The sequence below is a fragment of the Passer domesticus genome, chromosome 1 (assembly GCF_036417665.1).
Source record: "Passer domesticus isolate bPasDom1 chromosome 1, bPasDom1.hap1, whole genome shotgun sequence".
Classification (NCBI taxonomy): domain Eukaryota; kingdom Metazoa; phylum Chordata; class Aves; order Passeriformes; family Passeridae; genus Passer; species Passer domesticus.
In genome coordinates, this window is record NC_087474.1 from 19,119,627 (window position 1) to 19,134,219 (window position 14,593).

The 14,593-nt window shown below is 37.3% G+C and overlaps 1 protein-coding gene and 1 long non-coding RNA gene across 6 annotated transcripts in view; both read right to left on the reverse strand.

Moving 5' to 3' along the window:
• Window positions 1-14,593, reverse strand: part of CACNB2 (calcium voltage-gated channel auxiliary subunit beta 2) — a 246,585-nt gene that overhangs the window by 178,387 nt on the left and 53,605 nt on the right. The window lies entirely within an intron of this gene.
• Window positions 12,334-13,824, reverse strand: LOC135287201 (uncharacterized). The gene is made up of 3 exons (XR_010351026.1): window positions 13,697-13,824; window positions 12,510-12,622; window positions 12,334-12,432 (listed from the first exon to the last, which is right to left on the reverse strand). It is a non-coding gene; the product is annotated as an uncharacterized LOC135287201 (long non-coding RNA).

The window sequence follows — 14,593 nt, forward strand, 5'->3', positions numbered from 1 at the left end:
TCACTTTAATTTCAGTGCCTTCATCCCAAAAGAATCATACCGTACAACCTCAATTAGTCAAATGCCATAGGGAGTGCCAAAAAAAAAAAAAATAATACTAACAGGTTTGGATAATCAAGGATTCAAACAACAGAGAGAATTTTCATTGTAATTAAGTTATTTAAGAACATGGTCATCTTTCACGTACTAGCGTTCGGACCAAAAAGATCAAGGGCAAACTTCATTTCACTTGTCCTAACTAAGACTGGGTGACTTTCTCCTTTGTAAACAGTTAGTGAGATGTTCAGAAGTCATGAGGTGCATCAGCTTTGCACAGTACCCTTTACACAAAAAAGGTACAAACTTTTGTACTTTATGAAACATTCACTAGGCACCTTTCTATCTATTACCAACAAACATCAAGAAATGATGGAGTTCACAGAATTCTGCCTAGATAATATTGTTCAGAGTGGCCAGTGCTACTGCTAAAAAAACAGTAACAAGGAGAAATGAAAGGGTGGGTGATGCTTCTCAAGAGTTCATTATTATCATATGTCCTAAAGTTCACTGGCATGCGAGAGCTATCAAGAAGGGTTTTCAATGTATTTGTATTTCAACTTATGTACAATTCTGGGAATATTATCAAGAAAGTATCTGCATAAGTGATATACAAGTTTTGATTTTATACCGAATTGATGGTTAAAAGTAACTTTATATTATGTTTTGCACAGTTTGTACAAAAATACAGTACTGTTGAAGTTCTTTCCTTTATCTCATCTGATACTCCATTCTTCTGCCTGCTTTTTACAGTATCAACTGTTGCAACAGTGAGAACAAGACCCACCCAAAGCCAAATTATCTTTGTGCAAAACAGTTATGATAACACTCACATTTCCAGTTGTTTACATCTCTGCAATTTGTTCTGAATGAGAGATTTAGGGGTTTTTAATAATTCAATTCTTTCCATCAATCCCCTACATAAACTTTGACTTAGATTGCAACTATTTATGACCTGCTTGCTCTGTGATAAATTTTTAAGCATTTATAAAAGATCTTTCTATTACAAATAGAAAAACACAGTAATTCTGACAACAGAACTATATGATACCTTTGCTCTTTTCTTGTGCAACAAGCTACAAGCTGCTTGTTGATAATACTCAGCAATTTTAATTTGCAGCTTATCCTGATCATTGTGACCTCCTGTTTCTTATCTTGTCTGACAACTAAGTAGAAGAATAGAAGAGGAATATTAAAACATAAATTAATTACTTGAGGGTTATCATGTCAGCTGAGCATAATTCAGATATATTTCTGCTAGTACTTAATCTTTTTCATTACTAATGCTTAAGCTTTGGTGCTGGCCTTCCTTGTGGAATTTATTGGAGACAGCCATTTTGCAAGACAGAGCAGTCATATCATACCTGAGTATTGAAACACCCTGTTCTGGAAAGCAAATACACCATGCAAAACATCAGGTTATACTTCTCCCACTGTACTACTGCTGTTTTTCAAAAGAAATAACTCACAGGATTATTTATATATTTCCTCAGGGTCTTTCCAAAAATTTTTGTTCCCAGCCCATAATTTCTTATAACTTTAATTGATTTTCAGTTATCATATATGCATAAGTAGAGATGTCCTTTTCTAATAACTCCATTTACACAGAGCACCTAGCAAGAATAAATACACAATTTAAAAAAAAGAAGTCAGAATGGTCAGACTTCCAGTCTTTTAATACTACAGGTCATTAAAAAAAAAAAAAAAAAAAAAAAAAAAAAAAAAAACCAAGCCACACATCCTTGAGAATAAGAACAAGTTACAAGAAAATAGATGACAAGATTCATACCTGTTAAAAAGATCCTTGTGTCTTTGGGCTGTAAAAACTTACTTCACAGGTACTCTGGTCAGTCATTCAGCTATGCAATAAAATACCTGCCTCAGTCATACCACATCATCTAATATGCTAGGAGTGGAACATACAAGTCAGCATCGTTCTAACACAAATGCAAACTTACATAGGAAACCCGTACTCGCCGTCGGTGCACCAGCCCACAGCACTGCATGAAGAGGACAGCAGACAACAATCAGAGTGTGCTTTCACCGAGCTTCGGTCATTCCTGTCTCCTCTGAGACACTGTCCATTTCTCTTCACTTTTCAGTCCCAGGTGCAAGGGAACAGATAGCAAAACAGTCACCCTTCAGCTCTGAAACTATCCCTTTAAATTATCGTGAAGACAGATGAAACTTACTTTCTCTGAGGAAATCAATCTCTTCTGTTTCCGATGATTTAAAAAGAAAAGCAGAAAAAAACCCCAAAACCCAACAACAAAAACCCAGAGGCACGTCTTTATTTCCTCAGCATCCAGTTATTACAAAGCAAATTCCATATTCCTGTACATCCTTTACTACACGTGGCATAAGGTTTGTACGAACCATTCTGAACTTAAGAGAGACAGAGATATAACAGGATCTTTATATCTCCGACTACTGCAAGCCCGGCTTTCTGAAGGTCTCTTGCTGCTGCTGCTACTGCTGCTGCCGCCGCTGCTGCTGTTGTTATTGCTGCTGCTGCTGCTGCTGCTACTACAGCTTTCTTCCCAATGCACAAACCAGCAATAGCATCCTTGCTTCAGCGTTACCTCTACTCTATCTTAGGCATATCTGATTTGTTACTGAGCCCTTCCCAACAGCCTGGAAAAATGACGGAGTCTAGACTTGAATTCACTCTGGATTTGCAAGACTACAGAACCACTCTCCAAACAGGCAGATGCTTTGTCTGGCGAGACGTGTTTCACATGAATTGTAGGCAGGACTGCTGAGTGGCCTTGCTACCTGACTTGCATCAGAGGCACAGTCTCCTCTGCTGACACTGTTTACAAAAAGAACTCAAGAGAATATTAAAACTCTGAATACGCACTTAGAGAACTAATTAAATACCTGGATAATTGAGACTTACAGATAATGATTTTGAAAAGACAAATATCGTGAAAAATTATTACCCTTAAAGCAATAAGGGGACACTTCTGAAATCAGGTCAGATTAAATTAACCTGTTTATGATCACAGTTCATCACTTTTCTTATGGGAGAGACTGAGTATTTCAATACTGAAAAGGCTTAATAGCTACATTACATCTTAAAACTCCATCCTTCACTAATTTATGACAGTGGTCTAAGAGTCTCAAACTTCTCCAGTACTGTGTATCTCCTGTCAGATGAATATATCAGGCACTTTTTTTAACACTGAATTATACTTAACTCTTTCAGAACTGGCATTTTGCTAAAAACTAGGATAAGCAATGGGATTAAAACAGTTATTAATATAATGATAGTTATCATTACTAAAATAATAGCTAATAAAATAATGCTTGTAATATTAACTAAAAGTATTATTGTACTATAATATGTTTTAAAGTTGCAATGAAAAAATTAGAGATTATACAAGCTATCTCTATCCTGTCTGTATGTAGGCTCTGATATGATGACTAATGAAAGGGTTAAATGTTCCCAAAAAAGGTAAAGAAAAGGAAGCTGATACTCCTCAGAGATTGGTTTGGATTTCAACTTGAAAGAGGGGACTCCAAAGAAGGCAAGCTATCTGTGTGTGGGCTAAGTATTATCAGATACACAAGCCAGCTGAATGGTCAGAGTTTCATTCCAGTGCAAGGTAAGGAGTCTGCCCACTGAAGTAGGAAGCTCTCTGACAGTGTGATAAAATTATGTAACAAAGAGAGTTAACATTTACAAGTCCAAAGTCTGGCAACTAAAACTCACCTCCTTTCAATTTCAACATACCTCTTAAAACAATAAGAATTAGTAGTGCTAAGCATGTCTGTGTCTTTGGGGACAGAAATTACTTTTTAGCCATTCAAATATAACCAGCTTGACTGGTTTGGGTGGGGATTTTTTGGTAGATTTTTTTTCCAATCCAACTAACAACCATCCATTCCTATGGACACCAATGCGCCACCTGGTCTTTTTAAGTTAAATGTACTTTTGGTGTAAAGCCACAGTTGTTAGTGAAGATATATTGCTGATAACTCATCTCAGCTGGACCTGCAGATGCTCTCAGCATCTTAAAAAAATATAATAAGACTAATAAAATTAAAACCAGGAAATTGTGGATGTAAGGACCTAATATACACACCTAAATCTAAGTTATCTTTATTTTACCTTCTACAACACATTCTGATACATATTGATTTATCTTTAGCAGAAGAACAGAAGTTGGTACTTCCCAGTGACCCATAAGGAAGTGTCCTTGTAGCAATTTCACAGTTCAAAAGCAGAATACCAGATCAATAAGCAGTGTAGATCATTAATCTCTTCTGATCAGGACTGCTTAGAGTTATTCTAATAAAACCATTAATAATAGCAATAATGATAACTAGCTGGAAGAACAAAACATTTTGAAGAAGGACTTACTGAACATTACCATTAAAAAGTATGGTAATGTATTTCAAAATAGCTAATGAAATAAAGCTAAACAAAATAATGCAGCAGTAGCTTACATATGTATGTAAAAATCAGTTCTCTAAATTCTCTCCTTATAATGACTATGCTTTACTCTTGGGGAAGATCTGGACACAAAATAACAAATATAAAAGCCATGCATCAGCTGTATGTTACACATTCCACTTGTTTTAAAGATTTGTGAAACTTATTTGAAAATTATCAATAACATTAGCTTCACATAAATGTTTCTTGCACTGGTAAGGAAACAATACAAAAAGTAACAATTAATTTTAGAAGTTTCAATTGTTTCTGAGGAAGACAAATCCATCTATGTTTTCAAACCTTCCTGAAATTCATCCAGAAGATTCCCAGCAACCACAAGCACCTCTTAAAAAACCAGTATCAGAACTCTTACTCAAATTAGTCAGCAACTATTCTCACAACCACAGACTTCATAATTTAACCAATAAATCTCTCCTTTCAACACAGGCAGGAAAATTGTTTGGTTGTCTCTCTCTTCCTAGTCCAAGTTACTAAAATACTTTGTCATGACTTTACGTCAAAAAATTACTAAAGACAATTTTTTAAATGTGAGTCTGTGTTGCTTTTTATGGAGATGTAAGGAAAGGATGGCTATATGGGGATAGAAGGGACACAAGTCAAACTCATCTAATTGAAATCCGATAAAATTTAATGTTCAGCAAATATGACTTTGCCACAGTCCCCATAGGACAATGCAGTGAATAGAGAATCAGACCACTTACATTTTCTGTTAAACAAAAAGACGTCCATATTACGTTAAACTGAAAGTGTAACAAGGCATCTAACAAAAAAAAAAAAAAAATTAAAACCCTGAAAACCTCACTAAGAAGACAGAAAACTACCAAGCCAGTAAAAGGGTTTTTTTTCCCTGCTCTAACATGGCAAAAAAAAAAAAAATCTATGAATCGTGTTTTCCTTGTGATGTGTTTTTGAAATGACCTTTTCGTTAGCCATTATCATTAAGACAACACCAAGGTTAATGTACTCAGGGATTGATTTTGTTTTTGCATACAGGGCAAAATGATAGCACCTTCAAAAAAGGAGCTTATCAGACACATACAAAACATTTAAAAGACTTGTACAGACACTTGGGAAGCAGGAAAAGACAGTGAAAAAGACAGTGAAATATATACTACCAGTTGCACTAAATAAGGAGAAAATTTAGAAGTATTTTGAAGTAATCAGTGAGGCTAATTTTTCAATTTTTAGATGCAGCTTCTCCAATGCTGAAAGAGCATGGAAGAAAGGACAAAAGTTCTTATCTGAAATTAAATGAACAGGCTGGCAAGAAAAGTGAAATAGGAATGAACCTCTAGAAGGTAAATGAGTGATACAGCTATTTATATTCTCCTCAAGTGCTTCATTTCACAGGTTATATAAACTGAAGGGTGAGGAAAGAAAAAGAGGCTGTCACAGAAGTGTTATCATTTACTTGGATTGGTTTCTTCAGCTAACCAGCACTGTCTGGGTGAAGCCTCTGCCAGCTCAGTCAACTGAAGCTCATGGCCAGATCTTCCATAATGTGATCAAGTGACTGTCCAGAGATAATGAGATTGATCTGAAGTGTTCAGTGCCAGCAAGCTCAAGGAACTGCTTCCCTAGCTACCTCAAATGGCATTGCATCCACTCCAAAGGACAGAAATGACAAAATAAAACCATGTTGAATTCTTCTTCTGGATGAAAAACACCCAAAATACAAGACAAAACCTCCCCCTCCAAACCCTCTATAAAAAGTCACTGAAAAAATGACTGCTATGGTGCCTTCTTCAGGATCCTTTGGAGGTAATATCCACTACATTATTATTTCAATTTATCCATTAAAGGATAAATTGATGTAGGAAGACACTACTGGAGATCACTGAGTCCAGCCCCCATTCAGAATAGACTCAGCTGCAAGAGGTGGCTCAGGGCCATATCCCAGTTTCAAGTTATCTCCAAGGATGAAGGCTCCACAACTTCTCAGGGCAACCTGTTAAAGTGCTTGACCATCCCCACAGGAAAAAAAGAAGGCTTTATCTTAAGTGTAAATGCAGTTGCCTGTATCTTCTGGCTCTTGGATTGACTCTAGAATGTCCATGTCCCTCTTGTCCCGGGGAACCCAGAACTCGATGAAGCACTCCAGATGTGTCTCACCAGTGCTGAGCAGCTACCTGCTGCCAGCACTTTTCCACAGCCTAGAAGGCTGGTGGCCTTTGCTGCAAGGACATGTTGCTGGCTCATGCTCCTGTGGACTCCACCAGGATTCCAAGGCCTTTCCTACAAAGCTGCTTTGTAGATGGTCAGCCCCAGTCTGTATCGGTGCATAGGACTAATTTTTCTGGATGGACAACATTGCCTTTCCCTTTGTTGAACTTCATGAAGCTCTTGTCAGATTATTTCTCCAGCCTGCTGAGGTCCATGTGGATGGCAGCACAACTCTCTGATCTGTCACTCACTTTTCCCAGTTTTGTAGCATCAGCAAATTTGCTGAGGGTATGCTCTGCATAAATCACACAGACTATCAAATAAAGAGATTAACCTGTACTGGCTCCAGGACCACCCTAGGGCACAAAACTAGTGACTGGACTCCAGTCTGGGCTGGATTTCTTGTTGCCAGTTTAGTCTGGCAGTTCTGACAAGTTTCAGTCCACTTCACCATCCATTTACTGATTCCATCATTTTGTCTATGAGCGTGTGCTGGGAAACGGCTTGTAAAACCTCCCCAGGGGCAGGATAACCAGCATCCACTCTTCTACCCTTGTCTTCTAAGCCATTCATCTCATCATAAAAGGCTGTCAAGGTGGTCAAGCCCGATCTGCCCTGTGTAAATGTATGCTGGCTATTTCCAGTCACCTACTTATCCTTCATATGTTTAATCACAGTTTCCAATAGGATTTCCACAGGGATCAAAGTAAAGGTGAGCAGCCTGTAGGTCCTCAGATCCTCCTTCTTCTTTTCACCCTTCTCACCCGGGTTATATTTGCTTTCTTCCACCCCTACAAAATTTCCCTAATCAGCATGACTCTTTAAAGATTATTAAGCTCCAATTTGCTGGGATGTCAGCTTTGTGGAATAGATACTCAGTGTAAATCACTGTCCCTCAGAAAGGCCTCTCCCCCTAAAACTTTACATGCACATTTATGTCTGATTTTACCAGTTGCATCATAACTTCATTCTAAATATGTGAATAGATTTCTTAATCTACATCAAAATGTTTAAATTTCTCCTAATTTTAATAATTTTAAAGATTTTCAGGCTCACTTCTTAGCAGTTTATCTGAGTCAGTGTTTGTGAAATAATGTATTATTTTTAGCTAAATGTTTTTGGCATATTGGTCAGTCTTTAAATATATTAATTTACTTATTTCCATTTAACATTAAGAACTTCCGAGAAACTGATTTGAGATATTTTAAGCCACCCAGTTACCTACAAAAAAAGCATTTTAAGTATTTAAGCACCCATGCTAAACTGGAAGGGTCTATGGTGACGGAGAAATCATAACAAAAACATCTCAGACTTTTTGGCAGAATAAGCTGTTTCTGAATCCCTTGGTTTTCTGAACTGTAGAAAAAGTCATGCAGTCCTTCCACCTTAAAAATGAAAACCAAATAAAAAAACTTACTTTGCTTACAAAGTTACAGGTAAAAAACCTGCATGAGATTCTCAAAAACAGTCCAACTTCTACAAAGCATTTCCTATGTATTATGCAATAAATCACACACAGGAAGAAGGAAAAAAAAAGAAAAACTGATTCTCAGAAACTGCTGGAAAAAAACTTAAGAATATGATTTCTCTCAAGCAGCGTCAGCTTTCTCACATGACATTTTACTGACCACGTGCTATACACAATTCCTCCCAAGGCTTTTCAAGAACCTGCTTTTGTTGATGTCTAACTCTTCCACTGCTCGAAAGACCAAAAACAATGTTCCTCAGTCAGCTGCTTTTTTTAATGGCATTCCAAATTGATAACTATACTGTATCATCCATGTATGATCTCTATTTTCCAGGAAAAAAACTAACTAAATTTAATATAAAAAAATACTCATCACTAGCTCAAGAACTCTGCATTCAGATAACATTTTTAAATAACAGTTTGCTGATTTAATCACTGACAATAAGCTTTTGCAAAGTATGGCCCCCACCTTCCTGTCTTACACCAGAGAATAATGTTGTTGACTTTCTATTAATGTTATAAATGTCTTCTTCTCTTCCAGCCTTTCTCTGGAAAAGAATATCAGTTCTAAGGAGTGTCCATGTTCATTAAGAGAGCTTCATGCTGGCTATCTCTACCTCAGAGCTGTATTGCTCAATTTTTAATTTTAATTTCTTATAAGGCTGCTGAAGTTGCATGCAACTATTTCTCAATAGAATGGAAAATAGCAAAACCCTTTCAACCTGAAGTATTTTGATTTAATTATCTATCACTATGCTATTTTTGCTGGTTTACATGTATTACATTATGGTGTACATGTTAACATTAATTAGCAATATTTAGATTTTGCTTACAACATCTATGCACACGTAATTACTGAGCGAAAATAAATAATTTTTAAAATATCCTATAATAAATCATCCCTCAGACTTGATACTGAAAGAAGCCATGTATGCAAACCCTACTGTGCCTGTTAACCTAGAGAGTTAATGCAAACTGAAATATTTTCAAGCTCAATTTTCAATGTTAAAATCTCTCCAAAGACAGATAATAAACAATGTCCTTTAGATGATTGCTAACCTAGCTTTATATGAATCTGTCAAGCTATCATCCAAGCTGGGGCTGTTCTCATACAATTCTCTGATGTAAATCTGTATGATGTAAATCATACAGATTTACATCAGAGAATGGCAACCAGAAAGTCATAGTTTAAACTTTAACTTGTTTGAAACTGATTTCCTAGAAAGTCAAACAAATAAAATAAAATGCTTCTTACAATATCAGGCATAAAATTCTGGATTTTTTTGCCACTGGCAGTACCACAGACATTACTGGAGAAGAGGGGACAAATTCAAAGACAGCACTCACACAAACTGACACAAATGCAAGTAGTCAAGGATATGGCCTCCAAAAAACCAAGGAAAACAAGGGCCCTCAAAAAGCCAACAGGCTCTCAGACACTCTCTATCTAGCATAAATTTAACTACAGTTACACTACTGTGCTAGAAGCACCATGGCTTTGATGCAAGAGGAGATTTTATGTGATCTGGTACCCACACTATTAGTTTTTTTAAAGGGATTTCTGCTTACAGACATATGCTGTCTGCATGTCAGCTGAGTTCCTTTATGCCTCATTATTCCTTTTGCCTGCAGTTCATTCTGTCTCTTTTTATCCAGAAACATCAACTGTATTTCAGCTTATTTTCTTTTGATTCTGCACTTGGATCCATCACCCTCTGTAGTGGCAGCCAGCTTTTCAGGTTTTCCTGTCAGACAGGTGTTAGAACACACCATGATTCCCTGTGGCATCCTCTCTTCTTTGCTCCAATTAGTCTCCAGCCCTAGTGTGTCCACCTGTGAACTCTAATATTCAGATCTGTTCTGCCCCCAGTTTAGGTCATATCATGCACAGGCAGATGTTATCAGAAATCTCATTAGCAATGCACATTTGGCAGCTTCTACACCCAGTCATCTTTGTTTTCTCCTTCATGGGAAGGTCATCTTTCATGCCATCTCAGACATTATCAGCACCTCTCCTTGTCCCCAGCTCAAAAGTCAAGGACTTGTTTCTTTCTCATTAAAGACAATCTGCATCACCCCCTCCCTTTTTTTCTGGTCCTATGTCTACTCGTTCCTGTACTTCAGGGATTTATTGAACAAGTTCCAAAAGTTAAAAAATTTGCTGCATGGAATATTAAATATTAAGAAGATGTCCATGCTATATCTTATTAGTTTCAGGTCTTTATTGTAATTTCTTATTGTATGCAGAATGCTCTCTTGGCTCTCTTAGATCAAGATGCATGATAGCCTTTCCCAGTTTTTTAGACAAGGTTTTTAGGGAACAAAGCTTTATCTAATTCTGTGATTCTTCCTTTCATGCAGAAGATCCTCCTCCCTTTCACCACCTCATCAGATTCTCCACCTGTCAGTCAATAAAATTCAAATACTGGAAATTTCAAGGATATTTGGTTTCTACAGGCTTGTCAAATACTAGAAGATGCATGGAGACACACACACCCTTGAAACTTACAAAATCATATTAAATTATAAATAAACAGCTCATGCTTTGCCACAATACTATATCATGCTTACATGTGTGGAAAGTCACCACACATATAACTTTGAAATAGCCACAGCACAAGCTGCTACTTGCCTAGAAAGAATTATTGGGATATATGACTTAAAAAGGACATAGAGGAAAAGGAAATAATGATTCTGTAGCTCTGTTGCCCAGACAACAGCTGCTTTTTTTTTTTCCTTTGAACCTTTCAAGAGAGATTGAAGGACAATATTTCGAGTCTAAAAAAACTAATTGCTGTAATCATATTTTCCAAAATTAAATATCACTGTTAATTTCAAATGTCCATGTTATAGATAATTTTTTTTTCTGTTGAAAGAATCAATTTTCCCTCAACACCTCTCATTAACCAAATTTTTACTAAGTGTAAACAAGGTCAGCTAAAAGTGTACGAGGAAGAAAAAAACCAAAAGGAAGCATCTCTGGTTTTAAAACAAGGAAAGAAGGAGGGGAGGGAAGGAGGAGAATTACATACAAACTGGGGAACTGCCTTGCCTGTGGCTTTGTGCAGTTCAGAGAGAACATGTCAGATGGATCACTGACCAGAGGTTTTAGGGTTTATCACTGCACCCACCACACATTTCTTGCCCACTGCAGCTGTTCACAGCACCCGTGCCCCCCCTTGGCAGGAAGACTGAGGAAACAGCTTTTACAGAGTTCCTATTTCAACAGAATTTCACAGAAATACAGGCACTGCAACATACAAAAGTACAATTTCCAGACAGATTAATTTCTACTTGGACATGATTCTGTATCAGAACTAGGAGCAAGTGGAAGAGGAGAAAACAATACTTATGCAGTCTTTATTACTCCTCCTGTGGACTCAGCCCACCGATAAAGCACAATAGAAGCACAAACACTGCAGGTGCAGGTTTCTCCTCTCTGCACTGTAGGGATGATAGCTAAAGAAGGATTATTTATTTTATATATGCCACAGGGATATAAAAGAGAAAAAAATCACAGTAGATGCAAACACATACCTAAAATGACATCTTTTTGTAAGAGAATATAACAGAAACATTTCTTCTTTTGATTCTATTACAACCAGACTTCTTTTTTTACACAAAACGAAAAACAAAGTATTGTATTGAACTCTCCTGTACTTGCATACTAAGCTTTTAAACATTAGGAAAGAGTGCTTCTTTTCATAACATATTATGAGTGGCTTCAGTTGCATCTGAATATTATGCGAATTCAAAAAATCCTCGAATAATTCAATGCAAAGAAAAAAAAAGGCAGCAGTACTGCACTACATTACCTTCCTTGAAAATACAGAAAACGAGTTGTTCTATTTAATTATAGCCGCTAGGTGGCAAAGTTGGCCAAAGAACGAAATGTTTGAAACTTGCCTGTATCTTTCTATCTGAATACAAAGGGCTTATTTAAAAAATGACACAGAAAATTAAAGTGTAAAGGAAAAATTAAATTCAGTAATCGTAAACTTATTTTATGACATTATCTTTAAGGAATTTAAACTGCTTCATCCATCTATTTAAATCTTTTAAAATGGCAAAATAATTTTACTGACTCTTCTTGAAATCAAATGAAGTAATTACTGCAAAGGGCAACAATAAAAATACTGAATACAAATTTTAAATTTAGATGAGAATACCTTCTGACTTGACAGCAGGTACAGTAATGCTAACTTACAGAAGACACAGTACTCCTTATGTCTCTTGATACAAAAGCTGCTTTTCTGCCTTTCAAACCAGCACAGTCACTCTCCATCTGGTTGAATTTCAGCAAATACTTTACAAAGAGAGACAGTCTTTTAAGCTTTTCTTTTAGTACTTTCTTCTCCTTAATCTTTTCTGGCTAGCTCTTACTTTTTCTGTTCATTTCAGCACATCTGCTTGTTGATTCGTGCTTTAAGTTAAACTCCATGCTGTCTACACTTACACATCCCACCGTACTGGAATCAGTGGTACCTCCAATAGAGCTAAAAGTGACATGAAATGAACATCAGTTGAACTTTCTGCAAATATACTGCAAAGCAAACCCCATCTGACTCATCTAGAACTCATCTCAAGAGTTTGGAAGAAGAGCTCTCCTGTCCCAAGGTTCCCAAAGAAATACTGAGCAAGCACTTAGTGAAAATCTACTCACAATATTAGTACCTCCCTCTACAAAAAAAAAAAAAAAAAAAAAAACAAACAAAAAAATCCATGAACCAGGAGCATGAAGAGTCCAGAGTGAATAAAGGCAGGATGATCCTGGCTTTTTTTTTTCCCTCTTTCATGGGACAGATCTGCTTAGCTCCAAGATAGAAGTACTGTGAGCTCCACAGGTAAGGATTTTTGCCTAAGCTAAACTACTTAACCAGCCAGAAAATTATAAATATACTGTACTGAGTGTGTGTTCTAATGGTAAGCTCTTGTCATATCAAGCTCTTTACAAGCCACTGGGGCTCCAGCATTGCAGGGCAGGGAGACTGGACAGAAGAAGAAATCTGAGACAACCACTGCAGATAGTAAATGCTTAACAGTTTTGATGGCATTCTTTATAGTAAAGGAGGAAAATCTAATGCTGAGTATCATCGCTATTTATTTTGCATTTTATTTTAAGTGACAGTCACTAAGAAACATCCCTCTCAGAATAAGGAGAAAAGAAAACAATAAAAAACCAGACTGAGGATGAGTCATTCCAAAGCCGTGAGTGTAGCTGGAATGTTACCAGCTACACGCAGTAGATGTGGAATGTATTTTTGCTCAGTAGCATCCACTCCCATTCCTAGATGTGTGTCATCTAACATGTCAGTGAACTACTGATCACAGTGATGCAGCTATAAAATCTATGAGCTTCTGTGTCACAGGAGAGGCTAAAAGAGGCAGCCACAAGTGCTCTGAGTTCTTAACCTAAACTGTGGCATGCCTCTCATCCAAAGGACATTGCGAGGAAGGAGAAGGGGGATGATAAAGGAGGAACAAAAGAACAAGGCCCCAGCTAAGCACATTTGAGCAGTCCAGTTTCTGGAGCATAAGAGACAGAGCAAGGTACTCCCACGGCTGGCTACCTTTGTTTTTCAGCCCCCCAAAAGGCAGGAGTTTGCAGACAGGTCACTTGGAAGCAGCCTACAATAATGTCCAGAGTGAGGGCACAGCATGAGTCCCTGTATCTCAGGAGGGCTCCACATCACTCACTCACAGCACCTTGATGAGGCACCGTGTTCATCACACACTTCAAACAGGGCATGATCTCACAAACCTTCATTCCTTCAGAAAACGTTCTTGCCCAGAGAAACAGCATCAACAAGACATACAGGGAGTTACTAGAATGAGTCCAGCCAAGGGCCATGAAGATGAGGAAAGGCTTGGATCATCTTACATGAAAGAGACAGAAAGTTCGTAATGCTTAGCCTGGAGAAGAGATTTTATCCATGTGTTTATGTACCCAAAGGGATATCATAAAAAGCACCAGCAATTCAGAGATGCCCTATGACAGGACAAGAGGCAATGGGCACAAAACTGAAATACAGGCAATTTCAATTAATTATTAGAAAGCTATTTTACAGTGAGGGTGGTCAAGCACTTTTAACAGGTTTCCTGGGGAAACTATGGAGTCTTCATCCCTGGATATACTCAAAACCCTCCTGGACATGGCCCTGAGCAAACAGCTCTAGCTGAGTCTGCTCTGAGCAAGGTGTTTGACTCCATGATCTCCAGTTATGCCTTCCTACTTCCATCATTCTCTGATTCTACAAACACTAAGTAGACACAACGCCACAGAATTTAGCCTAAGCTTAACTTGAAGTAGTCTTTTTGCTTAAAGAAAGAACTTATAATCTCCATTTCTTATACTACTTAATGTTTAGCTTCTAAAAAGCAATAGGAAAGTAATGCTTAAGCTACTTCTGTATTGAGAGCAAGGACACAAACAGTGTAATTCTTATTTAAAAGTCTGTTTTTCTAAA